This window comes from Nycticebus coucang, chromosome 9 (assembly GCF_027406575.1).
Source record: "Nycticebus coucang isolate mNycCou1 chromosome 9, mNycCou1.pri, whole genome shotgun sequence".
Lineage (NCBI taxonomy): Eukaryota > Metazoa > Chordata > Mammalia > Primates > Lorisidae > Nycticebus > Nycticebus coucang.
Window position 1 is genome coordinate 16,888,105 of NC_069788.1, and position 24,876 is coordinate 16,912,980.

At 34.9% G+C, this 24,876-nt stretch overlaps 1 non-coding gene across 1 annotated transcript; it reads right to left on the reverse strand.

The window, feature by feature from the left end:
- Window positions 1–24,147: 24,147 nt before the first annotated feature.
- LOC128595093 (U6 spliceosomal RNA) lies at window positions 24,148–24,254 on the reverse strand. Its single transcript, XR_008382779.1, has one exon. It is a non-coding gene; the product is annotated as a U6 spliceosomal RNA (small nuclear RNA).
- Between the last annotated feature and the right edge of the window lie 622 nt (window positions 24,255–24,876).

Sequence of the window (24,876 nt, forward strand, 5' to 3'; positions counted from 1 at the left end):
CGCTGAGTCTGCACAGTGAGCATGGAAGTGACTGCTGCAGCTGTCTGGTGATCAGCAGTCTCTCCACCCTGAGAAAACAGGGGTGGACTCATATGAAATTATCTCAAGAAAGTATCTTTATTTAAAAACCATTACAAAATAAACATCTCATTAGCATCACTAAGATTTTTGTTTTGTGTTTTTGAGACAGAGTGTCACCCCCTGGGTAGAGTGTCATGGCATCATAGGTCACAACAACATTAAATTCCTGGTTTCAAGCAAGTCTCTTGCCTCACCCTCTTACGTAGCTGAGACTACAGGCACCGATCACGAGGCCTGGCTGTTTTTAGAGATGGGCTCTCTCTCTTTCTCAGGCTGGTCTTAAATTCCTGACCTCAAGTGGTCCACCTGCCTAGGCCTCCCTAGGCTAGGATTACAGGAGTGAGCAACAACACTCAGCCTGCAATTTCTTTATTATTTTTTATTTTTGGAGTGATTTGAGACCCATTGTGCAGTAATTAGTTTAGGATTTTCTTACTGTGAATAATACATTAACATATGTCCGTATTTTTCTTAACACTTGATTTTATATTTTCTTTTTTATTTTATTTCAATAATTTTTTAGGGCACAAAGTTTTTTTTTGTTGTTGTTGCTATATGGATGATTTTTATAAAGGTAAACTCAGAGCTTCAGTTTACTCTGGGAGAAACTATTTGTAAATGATAAATCTAACAAAGAACTAATCTCCTGACTCTATAGGGAATTCAAACAAATCAGAAAGAAATTTAAAAAACAGCTCTATTTAAAAGTGGAGAAAAGTCCAGACATGGTGGCTCATACCTGTAGAAGCAGTCTGGGAGGCCGAGTCAGAATGATCTCCTGAGCTCAGGAGTTCCATATAAGCCTGAGTAAGAGGAAGACCCTGTCTCTACTAAAAACAGAAAAAAATAAGTGGGTAAAGATTGTGAACAGACATTTTTCAAAAGAAGATAGGCAACATTATCAAAAATTGCTTAGAGATGAAGTTAATGAAGGTATGTAGTAGGCTTGTCCCTAACCTTGACAAAATTAAGATCTTAAGTGACAATAGCAGATATTATTTCAAAAGGTTAAATATTTAAAGTCTATGGAAAATAAAATCACATACAGAAGAACAAACTCCAAATACAGGTGATTATTTCAAGGCATTTCAGTGCAAAGGGCGCTTTGGGGAAAAAGTGGTGACTGAAAGAAGATACAGGATCGAATCAAAGGACAATCTTTGGTTGTTCAAAGGCTGTTCCATTGATAAAAACAAAAGACCAAATAACGAGGCAGAGAAATTGTTGGGTAAAGAAGGTTATTGCAGTTGTTGGTAAGCAAATGTTGAATTTATTTTATTGAAATAAAAAATCAGGTTAACATCTAGGAGTATATGTTTGATTGTTGAGATCTGAGGAGAAGGGCAAACAAACTGAAATCATTTAAAGACTGAGAAAGTAAATAGAATTGGAAAGAGGTAAGACCCCAACTATGGTTTCTTAAGTATATCATGAACGTGAAAATTCACGAAGTAATTTTTCACGAACTTTGAGTTTTTCAAATTTAAAAGAAATCCAAGACCTTAAATGAAATTAAAAGATAAAAGAAAACACAAACTATAGATTATGACAACATGCTCACATAAAACTGATGAAGGATTAGTATGTAAGTATATACAAAATTGAGTAAATGTAAAATAAAAAATAGATAAAAACATCAGAAACCAATTAGATAATTATAGAAAAGAAACAAAAAAGGCAAAAAGAATCTTAAAATCTGCTTGGACTAAGATAAATTCAAATTATTATCATAATGAAATTACATGTCACACCCCATATTTTGACAAAATCAAAACTTTCCATCACAAAATGTTTTGTAGAACTCATGGGAAATCATGGGCCTTCAGACAGTGATCAAGAAGAATATGTTAATAGCCTCATTCCAAAGAACCAATGCAAAGTATCTAGTTAAGTCTGTGATACACATTTTACTTGTAGTCTTAAAAGAATTTTATTAAATCATAAAAGTACTGGATATTATAATACATATACAATAGCATATGAATGTAGTCAAAACAAAACAAAAAATCAATGGAAAGGAGAAATACAAGCTTATATATTTCATCAGTCTGAGTGGGATGGAAGTGTATCTTTGTATCTTTAATTGAGTAATATCTGCTTCATAATAATTATCTCAAAGTAAAGATGGAAAACAGTAATCTAGGTGAAGTGTTATGGATATGTCTTATATGATTCTCTATACTTGTTGCATGCTTTGAAATACCTAATTCTTAAAAATGAATAAAATTTCTTTAAAAGTGTGTTCCTATATTAAAAAAAGGAATTATGGTTAAATTGTTTATAATAGCTCTTGATGCTTTCTAGCAAAATGAATAATTGAAAATAACAATATTAAAAAAAGAATGGGTATAAATTTTGCACTATATAACTTTTATGTAACATTTGAGAGACTTGCATGCACAATCCTACTTCTCCAATAGGAAAGAAGAAGCTATTTTTCACAGGTGAGGGAACTATGATTTAAAAGATTTAAATAACTTGGGTTCTATAACACAACTAGTTAGTGGCCAAGATGTGCGGTCACCCTGCCTCAAGGTCATGTTCTGAGCCGTCACAAAGATGGTCTTTTTAAAAATATTTCATTCAAGTTTCATTTAATGACATACAATATCTCAACTTTAAGCAGACTATATATCTTAAGGCAGATGGCTACTGTGGTTTATATTTAATTGAAAACCTACCCACTAATAATGCTGAATTGTATGAAAATTAGTTTTTAATGAAATGAAAGATGAATTCTTGAAACTGTAAATGCGCTCTACAAATGTTAGCTAATATTGTCCTTGTCATGATCTCATACTGAAAGAATTGTTTTGAATAATACAAAGAAGAAAACATACTCTTGACTTTAAAAATAGATAATTTATGGACAAAAGAGAAGAAAATTCTGTATATTATTAGCTATAAACCAATGCAGAATTAAATAGATACTGTAATATAGGTGCAAATTATTACAATATTCTAGAAGACAGAGAGGTTCATTGTCGCTTTGAGTCTTGGGTAAGAAAAGATGATGACTGTTGAAGAAGTATAATTCTGACTAACTTTGTATGAAAAAAATTATGAACAAGACAAAAAAAGAGAATATTTCAGATTGAGGACACAGTGACCAATGGTTAAAACAAGATGTGCAATTGTGTATCTTCATGTAACTGAGGACTTATTCAGGAAGGAATGTGCTAGAAAAATAGGTCAGATGTACCATGCAGAGTCAAGGAATGAAAGCATATAAAAAGCACAAACAATTTAACTAAAACATAAAAGTATTTAAATAAATGTTATATTGTCAAAATTCTTGTTTTGTCAAGTGGTCTAATATAATTCATTGTGAGATTATATACACTGAAAAGTTCTTAAAAGAAGTTTTTTTACATCTACCTTTCTTCATGTTTTTAAACATTTACTTTCAAGTATTTTACATTTGTGGTACATACTAAAAGGCTGAATGACTGGAGTACAATAATCTATTTCCTTGTGATCTGGCACCCCTGAAGATTGGTAAATTCAGAATAGATGTATTTTCTGGTTACTTGGGAGTGACTATCAAAAATAGGCATAACTATTCTATACCCCATATATATTACACCATAATTTCTCAATGGATTTGATATTAATATGGAAATACATTTAATGAAAGGAAATTAAGGCAAGACAAACTTCACTTACTGTAATGCAGTTTTACTGTATTAAAAAACAGCTTTGTAAATGCAATGAATGATTTTAATAGAATGGCAATCAATACACATTTCAATTCCAATACACACATTCAAACATCAAATTGTTATAAAGAAAACACGGGAGCCAGGGGTATGATGCATGAAGGGTGGGGCTTACTGATGGCACAGCCTGTTCACCAAGTTGAAACTCTAATTATGTGTGTGTGTGCGCGTGTGTGCGTGTGCATGTGCATGTGTGTGTGTGTGTGTGTGTCTGGTCAACAAGTCCACTGCTTGAGAGTACCAGTTGCTTAAGTTCTGGATAATGGGAATTTACTGTATTGTGGTTATCTGTTCCCCCCCACACGAAATAAGATTAGATATTTCTGATTGTTGCAAATTTCTCTTGTTATTATTCCATTATTTTCACTAACTTTTTTTTTTTACTTTTTGCTGTACAAACATTTCTGATTCAGTATCCTTGAGAAGATAAGAAATGCTTTTCATGATCATATTTTTCTTATCTTGATAATTAGAGAATTAGATTAAATGGGTCTCCATTAGCCTAAAAACAGAAGTCCTCCAAAAGACTGCATGTTTAAAATTGGGAGAAGTCAGTAAAGGCATTAGAAATGTCTCTCTGAGAAGTATACCAAGCCTATTTAATTAATGAAAGGCTTTAGAGACATACTTTGCACTGATAAAATTGGATTACATTCTTGCAAAACTAGCAGGATTCTGCCAGCTCTGATATAGAATAACCTTGAAAAATTTTGATTTTAGGATACGCATTCAATATTAATTATTCAAGAAAATCTCATATAATTATATTTAGAATGCACTACATTGTAAGGCAACCATTATGTTTGCATAAAAAAGAATCATAATTAATTCAAAATTTAAATTTATGGTTACCATATGGTACCTACAAAAAGTAATTGATCTTCAAATCAAACCTTTTGGAGAGCGAATGTAGTTACTCATAGCACTAAATAAGATAATCATTTATAACACTAAAAAAGTAGAAGTTTGGATTTTTTTTTCTATTTTTTTTTTTATTGTTGGGGATTCATTGAGGGTACAATAAGCCAGGTTACACTGATTGCAGTTGTTAGGTAAAGTCCCTCTTGCAATCATGTCTTACCCCCATAATGGATTTTTTTTTTCATATTAACAGGACACAATTCTTCCTAAACTTAGTTTTGAATTATTGAAGGCATTTTATTGAATTATTGAATTGAAGTTTTGAATTATTAAAGATATTTCTATATCAATAATTATTTTTTCCAGTACTCAATATTCAACACTACCCTCCTCTGCTAGGTTACCAAGTTGAAGATTCTTCTAAGATGTTATGGTTTAAATGTTATCTAATACATATAGGAGACAAGATGAACAAATTCCAGGTAAGTTGTTAGCCATTTTTTTTCAACCTGAAAATATCTTATGAGATCTGACAGTGTCCTTCGTTCGAGGCTCATCTTCATTCCTAGGCCCATCTTCCTAGTCCGTAGGTGATGGTAATCTTTACCTTTACTTCATTGCTTCCTCTTCCAGCTTCCTTTAATTTCAATTCCATGTTTATATAGGTTTATGTGGAATGTTTTAGCATAGGGTACAAGAATTTCTTAAAAGGAAATAACCCCCCCAAAGCTAATAAATGTGTGTAAAAATAAATTTGTAAATACAATGTCATAAAAATACAATGGCATATATATTTTTACATTTAGATATATAAGAATAGAGATAACAAGACTCAGTTAAACTCTGAGGGCTGTAACAAGTAGGGAATTTTTTTCAGTTCCCATTTATATTTCAGTCCCGTTACTTGAAAAGATTAATTCTGTGTTAATTTCTATCCTTTATTAAATTTTGTCATAAGAAATGAAGCATTGGAAGTTTTATACCCTGAAGTGCTTAATAGTTAATGAGCCTGACTCCCCCAATGCAAAACCTACTGCATAGAACAAATGTAGGAGAGCCACAGCTGAAACAACTAACGTACAACAGTTTGTCAGATTCTTTGACAGTGTTCCTAGTGGACATGATCACAGATGATTCATGGATTCATTACCTTGTCTATGGTCATTGCATTTCATTTACTTTAACTATTCAAAGCTACTCATAGAAGTCTGCAATGATTTATTTAATTAGCCATATTCTGGTTCTTTCGATCATATACAATGAACGCATAGATATACAATGAATTCTAATCTTTAAAAAATTTCTAAATCTTTTGATCTACCAATTATAAATTATTTCCTCTGTGCCACAGAATCCAATCAATCATATATGGTACTTTGTGGATTGTTCGATACAGTGATTAGACACTACTTGTTTGCTCTTTTAATTATGAGGGCAATCAGACAATTACCTAAGATAAAAACAAATTTAATAGTTTAAATTAATGTGAAGATGTCTGTAGGTAATTTAGTCAACACCAGTTTTACTCTGATCCTATCCTATCTCTTCTTTCTCAATCACTTGGCTTTCCATGAACCAGGCAAACAAACAGTTCTCTTCAAAATGATATTAGTCAAAAAAAAAAAAAAAAAAAATCACACACACATGCACTCACAAACATAAATTTTAAAAAAGCCTAATCAAATAATTCATATTCATTTTAAGTCATTTTTTTTGTTGTTGTTGTTGCAGTTCGGCGGGGGCCAGGTTTGAACCTGCCACCCTCGGTATATGGGGCTGGCGCCCCACTCACTGACCCAGAGGCACCGCCCCCATTTTAAGTCATATCTGTCTTAATGTTTCCTTTAATACTGTTCTTGTCTGAAATGCGAGAATTGAAGAATTTAGGATGACTCTTCTAAATCATTTATTATTAATGTATTCATGAATTTAGGCTTGTGTTAAACATAGCTGAATGATGAATACATATTAATTGATTGTAGTTGTTAAAATGATATATCTTAGCTGCATTATGAAACTAAAATAAATTACCAAAATCTTTCAACACATTACATCTATTGGCGCAGCCAAGACTACAAAGGCATTTATTTAATTTGATGGATTTCTCATGATTGTCATGTGAACACATCCAAATTTACCAGATAGTTACTTTATACTTCACTATGCTTGAGTTCTAATTTCACTCAATGGAAGAACAGAAATCTTCGAGTTTGGAATTTTCAGCATGCTACTTGTATCCCAAATTATTTCTTGTCTGCTAATTGCTCCATTCTAATTCAGATTTAATTATATATATACTTTTTATATATATAATTTTTTATATAGTTTTATTTAAAGAATTACCATCTTTCAATTTTAATTAATTATTTTACATTTCAGACAACTTATTTGCAACCTATGAATATTCTATCATATTCAGTATGAATAACTGGAAAAAAAGTCTAGCAACTTCCCTTCCAATAGTTCAAAAATTTAAAAAATCAAAATATGTCAGATAATTCATTAATATTTTATACTAGCAATTCTTAAAATAATATTTTGTAGCAAACAGGAAAATAACATTAAAAAATGTCAAGATTTGCTTATTTTCTAATTCTGCCACATGCTGGTATTTGTCACATGGTGGAGTGTTTTGTGAACTTAAGTACAACATGGATTTTAGCTAAAAGATGCAAACGATGTAACCTAAAATATGTGCCTCTATATGGTTCTAAAATAAAAAAAATATATATTACAAAAACCTGTTAACTTCTCATCTAACAAAACAGGAATCAAGATTCCATTTCCTCCAATAATAAACATCACCAAGTAGAATCTTCTAACAAGTAACTAAGATATATTTCAATCATTCACTTAAAGCTGGGAAATGACTTCTAATTTTGTTCACTAACAATACGCTCCTGGGCGGTGCCTGTGGCTCAATGAGTAGGGGGCCGGCTCCAAATACCAAGGGTGGTGGGTTCCAACCCAGCCCTGGCCAAACTGAAACCAAAAAATAGCTGGGCTTTATGGTGGGTCCCAGCTACCTGTCATCCCAGCTACTTGGAAGGCGGAGGCAAGAGAATCACCTAAGCCCAAGAGGTGGAGGTTGCTGTGAGCTATGATGCCACAGCACTCTACCAAGGTCAACAAAATGAGACTCTGTCTCCAAAAAAAAAAAAAAAAAAAAAGGATACTCTCCTAACATCTATTTTTTTAAAGTTATTTCTTTAAGATCTGTGATATAAATATAAATAAAAATGGTAAAGTTTCTGCTATGCACATACAATCCAAGGCTAATTAAAACCTGCACACTCCAATGATCACCAACTACATTGATGTTTATACTCGTACTAATATATTTTTTCCAAACCATTTTTTTTCTATTTGACTTATTTGCCTTACAGTTATTATGTTCTTGCATTTTGGCTTTTGTATGATATTTTAAACTGGATTTTGTTTTACAGTATCGTATTACTAAAATACATCAAATGCAGTACCGTGTTAAATTTGGAAAGGAGGCAGACAGTACTGAACTACATTGGATATCTCTGCTGATGGCAACAGCTCAGAATTTATGTCATTTCACTCTCCATGCTCTAAACATCTAACTTCCTGGATTCATTAACTCAGTAAAGACTCATGGTCCATTCTCTGCTCTTCCTTCTTAAATGTTTTACTGAATACAAGTGATATAAAGTTCAGTTCTGTAAATCTTTTTTTTTTTTCTTTTTTTTTTAGAGACAGAGTCACACTTTGTCACCCTCAGTAGAGTGCTGTGGCATCACAGCTCACAGCAACCTCCAACTCCTGGGCTTAGGCAATTCTCTTGCCTCAGCCTCCCAAGCAGCTGGGACTACAGGCACCCACCACAACACCTGACTATTTTTTGTTGCAGTTTGGCAGAGGCTGGGTTTGAACCCACCACCCTAGGTGTATGGGGCCAGCACCCTACCCACTGAGCCACAGGCGCTGCCCCAGTTCTGTAAATCTTAATGTGCATTTCTTTGACTGCTTTCTTCACTTGCTATTGAAGAATCCCTACTCTTCCTCAAAACCTCTGCATTATTTATTGTCATGTCAGCTGAATATGTTATCTTCTATGTTCTGCTCCGTAAACTCTGATGCTCCTGCAGAAGTGACAGCCGTCACCCAGTGCCAATTTGATTATGCAAGACGATAAGCAAATAGTACCAAAAACATGCGCATAATTACATATGGTAATACATAGTTTGAAGGTGATAACAAAGATGTAATAAAAATGTAGACATTTCAGAGATAGTTTATATTGAAGAATCCGGATACATCTTAGAAGTATGACTAACCAGGGGACCTACCAATATTTAAGGGATTTACTATGCATAAATAAAAATAGTTTCACTTTTTAAAAACTATGATATCATAAGATTAACTAGGAAAACAGTGGACATGAATATCTAGGGGGAGAAATGATACTTATCAGATATCAAAGCATACTTTAAATCTAGTACAATTATCAATGAAACACGAGCATGAATACACAGAGAGGTCGTGGAAGTAAAAACAAAGTCCAGAAACAGACCCAACTTCAGAAAAAAAAGTAATAAAGCAAACATCTCTCTTTCTATATATATATATGTATGTATTAGGTAAATTCTATCTCAATCTCTCTATATATATCATATATATGTATATATATGTATACTATATATATATATATATATATATATATATACATATATCTCCAGTCACTAAAACTTACCAAGAGGTAATTTTTTAAATAAATTATGTTCAGACTACTGAATAATTTATGGGAAATACTAAAACTTTCTTACCATACACAAGAATAAACCACCAATGGATTGGTGCTAAAAACATATTTTTTACTAGAATTAAAAATTGCTAAATTTATTTTACCTTGATAGAAGTAAAGACCTTCTAATTATTACTAAAATGTAAATGCAATTAAAAACTAATGATTGTCTCAGCGCCCATAGCTCAGTGGTTAGGGTGCCAGCCACATGCACCGGGGCTGGTGGGTTCAAAACAACAATGGCAACAACAACAATAACAAATAGCTGGGCACTGTGGCAGGTGCCTGTAGTCCCAGCTACTTGGGAGGCTGAAGCAAGAGAATCGCTTACATCCAAGAGTTTGAGGTTTCGGAGAGCTATGATGCCATGAAACTCTACCAAGGGCAACATAGTGAGACTCCATCTTAAAAACTAATGATTGAATTACCTAGGTAAAAATAAGGGGAAAAAAATGGGAAAACATACCAGAAACAAAATCTAATGACAAATAAAATTCCAATAATTTTTTTACAATATATAATATAAATATAAGATTATCATACTTAGTATAGAAAGTGCTTTTAAAAATTGAGATAAAAACCTATTTTCTAAGAAATAAAGAAAAGATGCGAACCAAGAATCTACAAAAAGAGATCTAAATTGGGCCTTGAATATATGAAACGAAGTTCAACTCCACTTGTTATGAGAGAAATGTAATGAAAAGTACTTTGAAATTCCATTTATTACTCATGGGATTAGAAAAATGTTAGAAACTGGAGAATTGGCAGGACTGTGAGAAATCAGGCAGAGTTTGTATACTAAAATGAAAACTGGTGCAGTCCCTTTGAAGAGGAATTTGGCAATATCTAACTAAATTTTGCTTCATATGCTTTTTACCTTTCAACTCAGCCATCCTTCCCTTAGAATGTCTCTTACACATTCAACTGCAGAAACAGAAGCACCCATATTACACAATTTAGACAAACATTATTTGTAATTGGAAAATATTAGAAATGAATCATAGGAGATTGGGTGAATAAACTCTGGTGCAGACACACAATTTAGAATGTATAATTATAATGCACAGCTGTAAAAATTGAATGTCCGCGAAGTGTTGTAAAATTATTTCCAGGATATATTGTCAAGTAAAAACAACACCAAATATGTGTGTATGTGAGGCCCATATATAGTGTGGCTGCATATATCCTTTGTTTAAAAAGAAAAAAATGATAGTGTGCACATGTATGTGTGTATACATGTTATATATATTTCATACACTTATCTTTAAAAAAGAAACACAAGGGTGATAAGTAGATAACAATTAAATTGGTCATTAATAAGAGGGTGGGAGAAAGGAGGTAGAGATGATACCTATTTTACTTTTGTTTTGACTTTTGTAAGCATGTAAATAATCTACATTTTAAATAAAGATTAAATTATTTTTGTTAAATTAGTTTTAGATACTAATGGAAAGGAGAAATATAGACATAGAAGTAAATTTAAATCAATAAATCCAGATGTATTTCAAATGAATACCACAACCACACCCAAGGTAGGAAAAGAGAGAGGAAAAAGAAACAGAAAGAGAGAGAGAGAGAGAGAGAAGAAGAGATAGTGTTGGAGGGAGGGAGGGAAGAAAGGGAATAATCTGAATTACTTATGAAAATAATATTTGATCATATATAATGTGCTGTAAGTCTTTCATGAGAATAAAAGTTATAAAAAAATTCATCTCTATTAAAAAAGTTTACTTTTCAGGGCTACAAGTAAAAAATCTTAAGTGGTTTTTGATGTATTATAAAATTGAGCAAAAGATGATATATGTCGGTATTTTATGAGCAAAAATGCTCACTGAGATAAAAGAAATGACAAAATGAAATGAAAGAAGCAAGGAAGAACCAGGTACTTGTGCATTTTCATTGAAGGTATGGCTCTAAATGAATGATTTTAAAAATACATATGTGCACATTGTATGCGTTGGTTCACATGTACATGCTAAGTAAATGTACAAATGCACGGCCGTATGTGCCTGTGTAAGTAGTGTGTCATGTATATGTGTACATGCAGACATATGTTTTCTAGCTCTGTCCTTTATAAAGGTTAGGACATAATGACACTTGACATCAATAGCACATCAAGTGCCTGGACACTGACCACTGATACCATTTTCATTAATAAAAAACAAGAGGTCCTAAAAAAAGTGTGGCCTGGACAACCGAGATTATGCACAAGACAAGCCTGGGATGCCGTCAGTCAGAAAATATGGAGCAGATAATATGCTAAAGTGGGCATGTTATTGGTCAAATCTGAAAGAATTTGAAGAACAAAATACTTTTAACACATGATGAACAAACAATTCAAATATACATATGTTAATTCGTACAGATAATAAATCAAGAAATAAGAATATTAGCACATGATAGCAGGAGAAGGGAAAGGGGATGACAGTGAAAAACAGCATTTTGCAGCCGTCGTCTTCAGAGCGGATCAACAAGTAGCCTCACTGGAAACAAGAAATAGGCAGAAAAGATAACAAGGAGCAAGTCATTTGCATATTTTTCAAGCATTTCTCTATTGGCCACTAATAGCGGCAAGCGAAAAATAAACACTGTAAATATGAGGAAGAAATCAGAGAAAACCTTGATAAACTCATCAAAATTAATAAAATGAATGGGAGAGACAGGCATTGTGTGCTCCCAGATGTCACTCCCTGAGAAGAACAAAACCACACTGGTTATAATCCGGCCAATAATCCATGACATGATTGTAATAGTGAGAAAACTCAAAACAAAAGATTTCTATTTAAAAAGGAGGAGAGGGAACACGGCTCTTCAAAAAATGTCAAATTTATGAAAGAAAGACATTGAAAACATTCCAGATTAAAGAAGGCTAATGTGGTGTAACTAAATGCAATACCTGTCATTAGACACAATCTTATATTATAGAGAGGAAATATAGGTTGAATCGTAGGATCTTTTAATAAAATTGAAATTTGCATGACATATTTGATAAGATGATTAAAAAATACTAAATTTACTGAATATATAGCTATGCTGTGGTATTATAGAAAAATATTGATATTCTGAGAAATTGCAAACTGAAGTATTGACGGGAAAAGGCTGTGATTCATGCAACTCAGTCTCACACACTGGGAAAAAGAAAGGGAGATTCACAATGAAAAGAGGCAGTGATAAGGCCAAGGAAATAGTAAGGAACGGTGAACGGGAGTAAAAGGCGTATAGACATCCTTTGTGTTATTCTTATTCTTGCATTTTTTTCATAATTTTGAAATTATGTACAAATAAAAAGTTTAAACAACAGAAAATGTGATGCATTTGTTGCCACTTTTAAACAATTTTAAGAAAAAAAGTAGGATAAATGGATTGGCTGAAGATGATTTTGATGGGTAACTTCCTAGAAATACAGAGTGTGTATTTATTTTTAAAATATACTTTGTTCTGCTATACAACTAAAGGGAGCTTTCCTTCCAAAGAAATATGTGAATCTGACATTTTTTATCTGTATCAAATCTTAAGAAACCCCTTGCTTAGGCAGAGTGTTCTTGGCTAAGCAATCTGGTATCCAAGTAAGCATAACAAGGAGCTGGAAGAGAAGCCGTTGTAAAGGTAATAAAAAATGAATTTCAATAAGAATTTATTGTGTATTTTAGCAGGTTGTTTTCCTTCATACCTCTGAAGAGCAAGAGACCGGTTAGTCTTAGAATGTCACATAAAAATCACCCTAACAGATGAAAATTGCCTCTAACATTATGTGAGAGGGTAATAAAGATGACTAGTAAAATAGCAAACAGGTGGAATATATCTCAGGTGTAAAATAATAAAGAAAACTGGTGAAAACAGACAAATCAACATTTGACTTCCTTATAAAAACCAACCCTTTGATTTGTCAGTTTTGTAAATTTAGATGATTTCATCATCTGATAGGTGACCAAGAACTACCATATTTCTACATTATAAAAAAGTCCTTTCACTTCTAAGCTTTTGGAATGACATTTTATAATGAAATTCAATATAGATATGGTGTAGATTTTGTAATTTAAATCTGAAAATATAGGCCCAATTGTGAATTTCTTAAATGCAGTATGATTTATTTGTATTTTTTCTTGCTAAATATTTAGTGCTCAATAAGCATGTATTTTCATTTATTAAATAGTTCTTAGATATTGACTCTTTGCAAGTCACTGTGTTGATTCCTTGGGATGTAATAATGAACAAAATATATTCCCTAACATGGATAAGCTGAATTTAGTGAGAGAGATGAACAATCTGGCAATTTGTATTGACAGTGGAAGTATTTATTACAGTAAGCACAGGGGATTTTACCACAGAAATATAAAGAAGTAACAAATAAAATAGGTCTGGGGAGTCAGGAAATATTTTGACTATGGAAAATAAATATTTAAACCAGGAAGATGAGAAAGAGTTTACCCATTATTAGAGGAAAAATAGCCTCAATGCTTGAATATTATAAGGAGTGAGAAGTGTTTTAGAACAGGCAACGAGCATGCACACAGGTGCAGAGGCAGAGAGAGTGAGTGAACTGGGCCCGCAAATCAGACGTGATTGGAGAGGAGAGGGTAGAATCCAGAGGGCACAGCAGAAAGAGCCGTGGAGCTACAGAGCTGAAACTTTACAACAGTAAGAAGGTCTGCATTTCTCCATAAATATTTATCAAACAACTACTAAGTTTTTGTATAGTTTTGAGTGTAGCAGGAGCAGTCTTGCCTTTCTGGAGTTTTTGTTATGGACTTTTTCTTTTTTTTTTTTTTGCTTTCTTTTTTTTTATTGTTAAATCATAGCTGTGTACATTAGTGCATCAAGGGGTGCAATGTGCTGGTTTCATATACAATCTGAAATATTCTCATCAAACTGTTCAACGTAGCCTCCATGGCATTTTCGTAGTTATTGTATGTGGACATTTGTATTCTGCCTTTAGTAAGTTTCACCTGTACCCATTCTAAGATGCACCTTAGGTGTGGCCCCACCCTTTACCCTCCCTCCACCACAACCTCCCCCCTCCCTTCCCCTTCCTTGGCCCTTTCCTCATAGTCTAGAATATAGCAGTCAAAAAGCAGATAAAGAGTCTGACAGTGAAAAATAAAGGGATCAAGTAATTTGCATAATACTGAATAATAAGTATAATGTATGTGTCCATCACTAAATCGTCATAATATGTTGACATAATATGACAGATTTTGGAGATAGAGCAACAAACAGAAACTAATATATATAACATATGGATATTATGTATATAATATATATATATTTTATTTCAGGCTAATATGAGGGTTGCTTTGGGAAGGTTAAAGTACGCATTGTAGTTGGTTTCTTCACCCAGGAATTGTGCCATACACCCACGCCGTGTACCTGGTGTGTGTGGGGGGGTACTTACTGTTGCGCAGGGATCGTGGAGTGGCTGGCATCACAGGTGTAAGCCCGCTCCTGAAATGGTATGAGAGCAAGAAACGGCTACAAGGTCATGGTGGCAAATAGTGATATTCTTTATTTCCAGCCAGCTTAAATAGCCAGCTAGTCACGTACACAATGTTGATCTATAATCACACAGTACTTTACATAACATATTGTAAAACTTGATTAACCTTTCTTGGTGTTTACTAATCCACTGATCAACTGATATACATTTTTCTAACCCCAAAATAACTATCACCTGAGGCATATGTCAGCTGCTTTGCTCATGAGCTGATAAGTCACAAGACCACAATAAAGAAAGAGATTATTCTTTTAAATCTCTGGAAACCCATAATGACCTGAGGGGCAGAAACTTAGTACCTCGCTTAACCATGGTCTGAAGGCCATTCAGCTTATTCATTACATGACTTGCTTGCATCAGCCTCTGGGCTGTATCTCTGGGAGTGGAGTTTTCTGTTCCAAAGCCCCTAGGCTTAACAGCCACATCCGGAGGCAGCCAGGCCTGCAAGGAAACCTTTTTGTCAGTGAGAAATGAAAACTGCTTTTTCTCAAGCAGCTTGGGCACAGAGCATATAGGCTTTTAGACTATAACTTACCCAACCTGTTCCCCCATACAGGGTAGGTAGCTTCAGGCTGCTATACCAGGGGACCTGGAGTGCCTTCTGCTTTGCCCCCTGGGGGTGTTGGTGTGGCAGGATGCGGGGATATTTGGGCTGGAGAGCCAAGTGCCATGGAGAGGGGCAAGCCCGGCAGCTGAAGCCCATGGGTCCCTTAGGAAGTTGAGGGAGACCACGGCACAGTCCCAGCCACTTCCTGAGCCACCACTTTTTTCCTCTTATGTCAAAGTGCACTGCCCTCCCCAGCACACACACAACTTCTAAAACTGAGAATGACCGTGATCTTCTAAAACTGAGAATGACGGTGATACAAGGTTCCCCCATTCAGGGCTGAACAGAGTCCCCCATTTCCTAGGCCTGGGCAATTTCATGAAGGGAATGGGGTCACTCATCTTGCCCCCAGAGGAAGGGACTGTCTCCATTCATTTTCTACCAAGTCCTGGCCAAATGTAACCACAAAGGACCATACACCTAAATATAACCCTAGACAAAGGACGCAGACAGAGAACTTGTGAACTGGGTCGTTCTTTCCCTCTGTCAGGAGCCTGGTGCTATTTCTGTATTCTTTTCTATATAATAAACCCTATCTTACCACTGATCTGTGGTCTGTGTATTCATTCTTCAAATCCCAGAGAACAAGGACGTAACTGAAGAACGAAATCCCAGTGACATCCTACCCCTATTTTAACTTCTCTTAACTTTTCTCTCATGTGAGTATGTATTTGTTAATCCACTAGTTTCAAATTGGTACTAAATACATGTGATGTTTTTTCCCCATTGTTGTGATACTTTGCTTAGGAGAATATTCTCCAAAGCTGTCCAGGTTGCTACAAAAAATACAAAACCTCTGACTTTTAAAATAGCTGAAAAAAAGACATTTTGCAATAAAGACAGTTGCACTGGGATGTTTATAGCAGCACATTTTACAATTGCAAAAATGTGGAAACAACCCAAGTGCCCCTCAACACATGAATGGATTAATAAGGTGTCACATATGTAAACCAATATATCTTTTATTCTCTAGTGTTTATGATTTAATGGGGAATTGAAAAACTAATGAAAATAAACTATTATTTAGCCTTAAGTATGTGCCAGGCCCTACTTTAAATACTTTAGAAATGTTAACTCTTTTAATCTTTATAAAATCTTCTAATTTGTAGATGAATAAAAAAAGACACTGAGATATAGGTGAAAAGCCTATTTAAAAGCCTTTAAAATGGTTCCATTTTGTGAGTGTAAGTTTGAAGTCTTTTGAGAGTTAGAAAAGGAACAGCCTGGATAGAACTCCAAAAATGGACAGAGGCCTGGTCACTTACTCCATATGTGGCTAAAAGCCTAGTCACTAGGAGGCAGGCCTGCAGGCAGGTACCTGTGTATCTCAGGAATTTCCAGACTACTCCCTAAAGAAGGATGACTGCCTCCAGATGGTCTGTTAAAGGTCAAACTTTGTATCTGCTTGATCCCCCAGAGTTCTGCATTGCATCCGTTTGATCTCCCTGAGCTCTGGTTTTTATGGTATGTTACTTCTAATTACTTAGCATAAGAACAACCTCAGATAAGGTTAAAAGTGTTGTTATCCGTTAAGCAATAAACATCCCTGATGTTAGGTGGGTAGGGCCTATGTCTTTGAATTTGAGTCATTAGATTATTGATAAATGATGTGTACGTGCAGTACTGCCTATATAAATGTGGTAAAATAAAGAAGCATTGCCACACTCCATGGAGAGCTGTAGTCTTCTTATTCTCTGACACTTCATTGCAGGTCTTAACCTCTGTGACACCGCATCATGCACCATTCGTACAACACTGAGACATCAAATAACTTGCTGAAGAATGGGATGGAGTCAGGTTTTCAAGTAAGCAGTTTGGAATCACATTACATTATTTCCAGAATAAGAATAATTATGAAAGAAGATGACCAAGAGTGATGATAGCTTTCTCTGATAATTTCCATTTAGGCCAATAAAAAATAATGAAAATAAAAGGAATTTATTTGAGGAAGAGTGTTCCAATTTGAGAAAAGAATTTATGAAATAGTGACTAAGACAGTATGTACTTAGAAACAGTGGTCAACATTTTGATCTTTATTCTGGAGACTAGAATTAAAGAAACTATTGATACCGGAACTTTGTCTTCTCTCCTGGCTGGCTCATTAAATATATCAGAGTTTCAGGTTCTTGGGCTCGGTGATTTGAAGAATTAATACACGGACCACAGATCAGTGGTAAGACAGGATTTATTTATAGAAAAGAATACAAAATCACTAAAGCTCCCAAGTCTCTCTCCCCATCTCTCTCCATCTCCATGGGCTCTTTGTCTAGGGGTATATATAAGTGCATGGGTGCCTTCTATATGAGGCCAGGAAATGAATGGATACGGTTTATTCCTCTGGGGCAAGATGAATGAATATATTAATGAATGGACACAGTCCATTCGTGGAATTGAGGCCTAGGAAACTTATACAAATTGACCTAGGCATAGGAAATGGGGGTTCTGAATTCAGTCATAAGTGCAAAGTGAAGGAGACACCAAAGTGCTGGTGTTCCCCCCCGCCAGCAGTTGTCTGGCCCCTATTGGAGCCTCTGGTGGGGGTGGGAGCCCCCCCTTGGAAGCCCCCCATCTCCCCCTGCCTACCCTCCAGCCTGCTGGTTCCTCTACCGGCTGCCATGGCACCAACACTACCAAGACAGAGGCGGCAGGTCCTCCAGCTCATCTCAGCTGAGCTGGCTGGGTGCCACCTGTCCTGTATCAGTTCTCCCTCTCTGAGTAGAAACTAACTGCTATTAGGGAAAAAGGGCAAACACTACTTGGCCATGTAGTGGAGTACTTTTGCCCTTTGTTTGGAGCTGACTTATAGTTAACAGGGTTTAGCCTTTTTCTCAGACACATGAAAATGCCAATTGAATTTAATTTTGCAATGAAAGGCAATAAAAAGGACCTTACAACACACCTACAACATTTGGGGCACACTTAAAACATCTGAAAAATACCAGACTGAGCTCATACAAACTTAACTAGTATATAAAGCAATCCTTTACCAACATTCAAACAAAGCAACAAACTACAAGGAGAGAGAGGGAAGCAGAAGAGGTCTATAGACATACATAGGAAAAGTTCGGGACCATGGAAAAGCAGAGAAGATAGTAAAAGCTGGGAGAGCATGATTTTCAGAAGGCCCTCCCATGTCCTGGGGTCAGGACCATTGCTGGGGACCCCAGGGCCTCTGGGTGCTACCTCTTTGCTCAACACAGTCTCTTCTGCTGGGGCTAGGTGAATGAATGTATTAATGAACGGACACAGTCCATTCATGGAAATGAGGCTAGGAAACTTGCATGAAATTGACCTAGACATAGGAAATGGGGGTTCCATATTCAGTCATAAGTGCAAAGTGAAGGAGACACCAAGGTGCTGGTGTCTTCCCAGCAGTTGTGCTGCCCCTTTGGCTATTGGAGCCTCTGGTGGGGGTGGGAGCCCCCCCATACCCCCTTTGCCTACCCTCCAGCCTGCTGATTTCTCTGCCGGCTGCCATGGCACCAACACTGCCAAGGCAGAGTGGCAGGTCCTCTAGCTCAGCTCAGCTCAGCTGGCTGGGACGCCACCTGACGTGTATCACTAAAGCTTGAGGGACAAATAGGCCTTCCGCTCATTTTAAAATTAAATAAAATAAATAAAATTAAATAAATAAAATTCTTTCGAAACACAACCACACTCATTTGTTGTTGTTGTTGTTGAGTGTTCGTTTGTTTTGCAGTTTTGGCCAGGCCGGGCTTGAACCCACCACCCCCAGTATGTGAGGCCAGGGCCCTACTCTGTGAACCACGGGCGCTGCCCCCCATTGGTTTATTTTTGTGTGTGAGAGCAATCACTCCTGCCTCTACTTTAATGAATGTTTTCATTTGCTCAACCATGAATATATATATATATATATATATATATCATATAACCCAAGACTATTTGCCTTGAACCTTTCTTCTTTTCTGACTACTTGTGATAGGTTACCTCTTAATTTGGTATCACAACTGTTTCCTTCTTTACTCTTATAATTTTTTTTATAAGTTATAGGTCCCCAAATCTCCTCTTAGTAGAGTTCAAATAGTGTGAAGCACATAGCAAGTTCCATGGTGATTATCTGGGATCAGTGTCTCCTGACAGTAGTTCTGCCAGCGTCTTCAGATCATCCTGTGGTAAGAACCAACTTCTTCAGTGCTGTTGGCAACTAAACTTATAGTCAATGACCCTCTTATGATTTCTTCACTTCTGAAATCCCTTTAAGTTAATAATGACCTTCCTGACTTTGCTCTTACAAAATTGGAGAAGTTTCTAATTTTTCTATTGAAAACTTCCCTGCCCCAAATATCTAGAGTGTTTTAATTCTTTTGTTTTCCATATGTAATAATAAAATCATGAAACATCAAACCAGGTTCCTACCTTAAAAAAATATTTCCTTATTACATTAGATCTTTTCAAACAGTTGTTTCCACTGATTATACATTCTAGGTAAGGATTAGTCTCAGCTCCATTTCCCAATGAGATGAAGTCTTGCCAACCCAGCTGAGTTTCCATTTGAGCATTTTTTTAAATTTTATCTCACATAATTAAGTATCTACTTTGCTTTTTCAAAAATTTATACTATTCTTTTTTTTAACTTTTCAGTGTTCACTTTCTTCCATTAGATCTGTGTGATGTTTACTTGCTCATAGCAATGAACATATATATATATATTTTAATTGTTGGGGAATCACTGAGGGTACAAAGAGCCAGGTTACACTGCTTGCATTTGCTGGGTAAAATCCCTTTAATAATGGTGCCCCTCCCCCAAGTGTTGTGTCACACTCAGAGGTGCCACACTCTCCTTCCTCCTCCCCTCTCTGTTCTCCCCCATTCACCCTCTCCCACCATATACTAGCATCAATTGTCCTCATATCAGAATTGAGTATATTGGATTCTTGCTTCTCCATTCTTGTGATGCTTTACTAAGAAGAATGTATTTCAACTCCATCCAAATGAATACAAAAGATGTAAAATCACCATCCTTTTTAGTGGCTGAATAGTATTCAAATTTTATACATATACCACAGCTTATTAATCCATTCTTGGATTGGTGAGCATTTAGACTGTTTCCACAACTTGGCAATTGTAAATTGAGCTACAATAAACAGTCTCGTGAAAATGTCCTTATGATAAAATGATCTTTTTTTCTTCTGCATAGACACATTTGTAAGAGCAGAAAATACATGTACTTCTCATTCCTAAGAAGCACTCTGCACACAAACCAATTGGTAAGATTATATATAAAAAGTTGGTGTCTCTTTTGCCCTGCTCCATAAAGAAACTATATGCAACCATAAATATTTAAACATGTGTGTACTTTGTTCTGGTTTACTGTTTGTTTTAAAAGCCAAGACCTGCTATGTCTTAGATAGGAACCAGGTCTAGAAATAGATTCTTTCTTCTTAGATTTGGAGACCCAAATTGGTACTTTTGGAAGAAGACAGAGGAGTTGTGGGGGGGAAGATAAGAAACTTCTTCCTACCATACTCCCTGCTCCCTTCCACAGTCATAACTTTCCGATATGCTGGCCTTTATTAGTGACATCAAATGTCACAAAGAGGTGTGAATGAAGGAGGATTTTATTACGGGACATTGTCTAACAGTTTTTGTCTATAGTTTTCTTAATCCTTAACTCATGTTTACTGATGTGTTTTCCTTTAATAACCCTTTAATGGAAGGGTTTATTTTGGGGGTTTCTACTTACAAACTTATTTACATAAGTCCTATTTTTCTTTTTTATATCTATTACCTAAGGAGAAGTATTATATGGTAAGAAGTAATCATAGCCCAGGGATTAAGCCATGGCTGTGTGTGCTCAAATACTAGACCTCTTATCAACTAGATATATCTCCTTAGTCAAGTTATTTAGCTTTTTGCATGAATTCATAAAATAAAAATAGTGTTATTCATTTGCAAGGTTAAATGAGTTAACATATGTGAAACACATAGTAGAATGCTGTGCACATAATACAGAAATGTTATGTTATTTAAACAAACATGATTCTGAATATTACTGATAAATTAACAATTTTTGAAGTATAACTTTTTTACAGATTCTTGAAGTCCAGACTTTTTACTTTTTTCCCATGTAGCTTCTAATCTGATTATATGCAACAAATCAAAAACATTTTCTATTTCTTGTCAAAGTAAGACTTTCATTCTAGTGATCTTGAGCTCCCTGTTTCTGCATATAATAACTTTAAAATAATAACTATCATATATATGGATTTAGAGCTTACAAATCCCTTTCTCATATACTCCGCTTTTGATCCTGCACTATCCTTTTGAGAAAGGAAGTTTTATGCTCTTTTTATTTCAATTGGAAAACAAAGTTTGAGAGAGATCAGAAGACTTGTTCAATAATGCATTTCAAGTAAAGCATTCTGAAAACAACTATGATTTTTTTCTACTTTTTATCCATATCTTAGCTTTTTTTTAATACCAATTACCTGAACTCTCCACTCAATATTACCTACATATACACCTTAATTTGAAAGTTATAACTCAAAATCTGATCCTTTAAATATTCAATGACTTTATAACATTCTAATTCATTTATGTTTTTGTTTTTTTTCTGTAAAATTATCACTATACATTTTAGGATTTAAATTTCAATAAAATGAACGAATAACATTAAATGGTACATGCCAAAAATAATGAAGTTACAGAAATATTAATATTTATCTCATTTGATTTTATGCTTCAGGTTATATGTTTAATATATAAAAACATTTATATTTAAGAATCAAAGTATAAGAAGAGCAATATTCTGCTATATCTCTCTCCAAATACAAACATTGTTATTAATTTACCTTTGAAGTTTATGAGAAATATTATAATATCACAGTGTATATCCACACACATATTTTTATATATCCAAGCACACATAATATTTTAAATATACATATATAAATATTCATAATAAGATAACATAAATACTATTAACCCTAATTTTCTTTCTTTTTTTTTTATTGTTGGGGATTCATTGAGCGTACAATAAGCCAGGTTACAATGATTGCAATTGTTACGTAAAGTCCCTCTTGCAATCTTGTCTTGCCCCCATAAAGTGTGACACACACTAAGGCCCCACCCCCCTCCCTCCGTCCCTCTTTCTGCTTCACGCCCCCCATAACCTTAATTGTCATTAATTGTCCTCATATCAAAATTGAGTACATAGGATTCATGCTTCTCCATTCTTGTGATGCTTTACTAAGAATAATGTCTTCTACTTCCATCCAGGTTAATACAAAGGATGTAAAGTCTCCATTTTTCTTAATGGCTGAATAGTATTCCATGGTATACATATACCAAAGCTTGTTAATCCATTCCTGGGCTGGTGGGCATTTAGGCTGTTTCCACATTTTGGCAATTGTAAATTGAGCTGCAATAAACAGTCTACTACAAGTGTCCTTATGATAAAGGATTTTTTTCCTTCTGGGTAGATGCCCAGTAACTGGATGTCTACATGTAAAAGACTGAAACTGGACCCACAACTTTCCCCACTCACAAAAATTGATTCAAGATGGATAAAGGACTTAAATTTAAGGCATGAAACAATAAAAATCCTCCAAGAAAGCATAGGAAAAACACTGGAAGATATTGGCCTGGGGAAAGACTTCATGAAGAAGACTACCATGGCAATTGCAACAACAACAAAAATAAGCAAATGGGACTTCATTAAACTGAAAAGCTTCTGTACAGCTAAGGAGACAATAACCAAAGCAAAGAGACAACCTACACAATGGGAAAGGATATTTGCATATTTTCAATCAGACAAAAGCTTGATAACTAGGATCTATAGAGAACTCAAATTAATCCACATGAAAAAAGCCAACAATCCCATATATCAATGGGCAAGAGACATGAATAGAACTTTCTCTAAAGATGACAGACGAACGGCTAACAAACACATGAAAAAATGTTCATCATCTCTATATATAAGAGAAATGCAAATCAAAACAACCCTGAGATATCATCTAACCCCAGTGAGAATGGCCCACATCACAAAATCTCAAAACTGCAGATGCTGGTGTGGATGTGGAGAGAAGGGAACACTTTTACACCGCTGGTGGGACTGCAAACTAGTACAACCTTTCTGGAAGGAAGTATGGAGAAACCTCAAAGCACTCAAGCTAGACCTCCCATTAACCCTAATTTTCAGATGATGAAACTAAAAAAGAAATTAAGTAACTTCTTTTATGACAAACTAAATTAGGGCAGAGCTTGAATTCAGTCTGGCATGAGGTCCTATATTCTTAAACCCAATTTCATTTTTCTTTCTCACTATAGTGTCTTACGGAGTACTATATGGCTTTACAGTTGTGAGCTTTCTCATCTGCACACATCAGACATTCTCTATTCAAAAGCATTGTATTCAGTTTTATAAATTTATTATAGTTAGTTTATATACTTTACCAACAAATCAGTATATCAACTGTTCCCAAATGTTTCGTACTCCCCCCCATATGTGAGAACTAAAAGAATTGATCTCACCAGATTAGTGAATAGAAGAGTAGTTCCCAGAGACTAAGAAAGGAAGTGGAGGAGGGGGCGTTAAGAGGGTCAATTAATGGGTACCAAAACACAGTTAGATAGAAGGAATAAAATCTAATTTCTGGTAACACAGGCAACTATAGTTAACGATAATCCCATCCTTGCGCAAGGGCCATACTAATCTTCTCTGTATCATTCTAATTTTAGTATATGTGCTGCTGAAGCAAGCACTAATTGTGTATTTCAAAATAACTAGAAGAGTGTATCTCAAATGTTCCTAGAGCAAAGAAATGATCAAAACTTAAGATTATGGATCTTCCAATTACCCAGATTTGATCATTGCACATTATACACTTGTATCTTAATATCACATGAACTCTATAAATAAGTAAATCATGTATCTCCCAAAATGAAAAATAGAAATTAAATATTAAACCAAGCCTGTTTTTATAGGTTTCATTGTGTGCATATAAGGGTGCACATATGTGTGCATCTTAGAACATAGAAAGAGATTATCGTATGGCCCTGTCTTCTAAATTTGGCTGTATTAGTTTACATTTCCAGAAGCCGTGTATAGAGAGCATTAGGAATAGTCATGTTCCATTACTGTGATGGAGAAATAAATTAAAACTGCAAAATACTGTTTACTTTTTAAATATTATTCAGCCATTAATGCTAGAGAGAGAGATTCTCATTGAGCTAAGCTATGAGTTGAAAATAGACCCCTCTTAGTGACTAATGTTTACAAATAACATGATTATCCCCAACACATAACAAAGAATTTGGAATTGGTAGCAATGTTGACTTTCCAGATATGATAAGAACTTGAGTTGCACAGAAATAAAAAGCAATT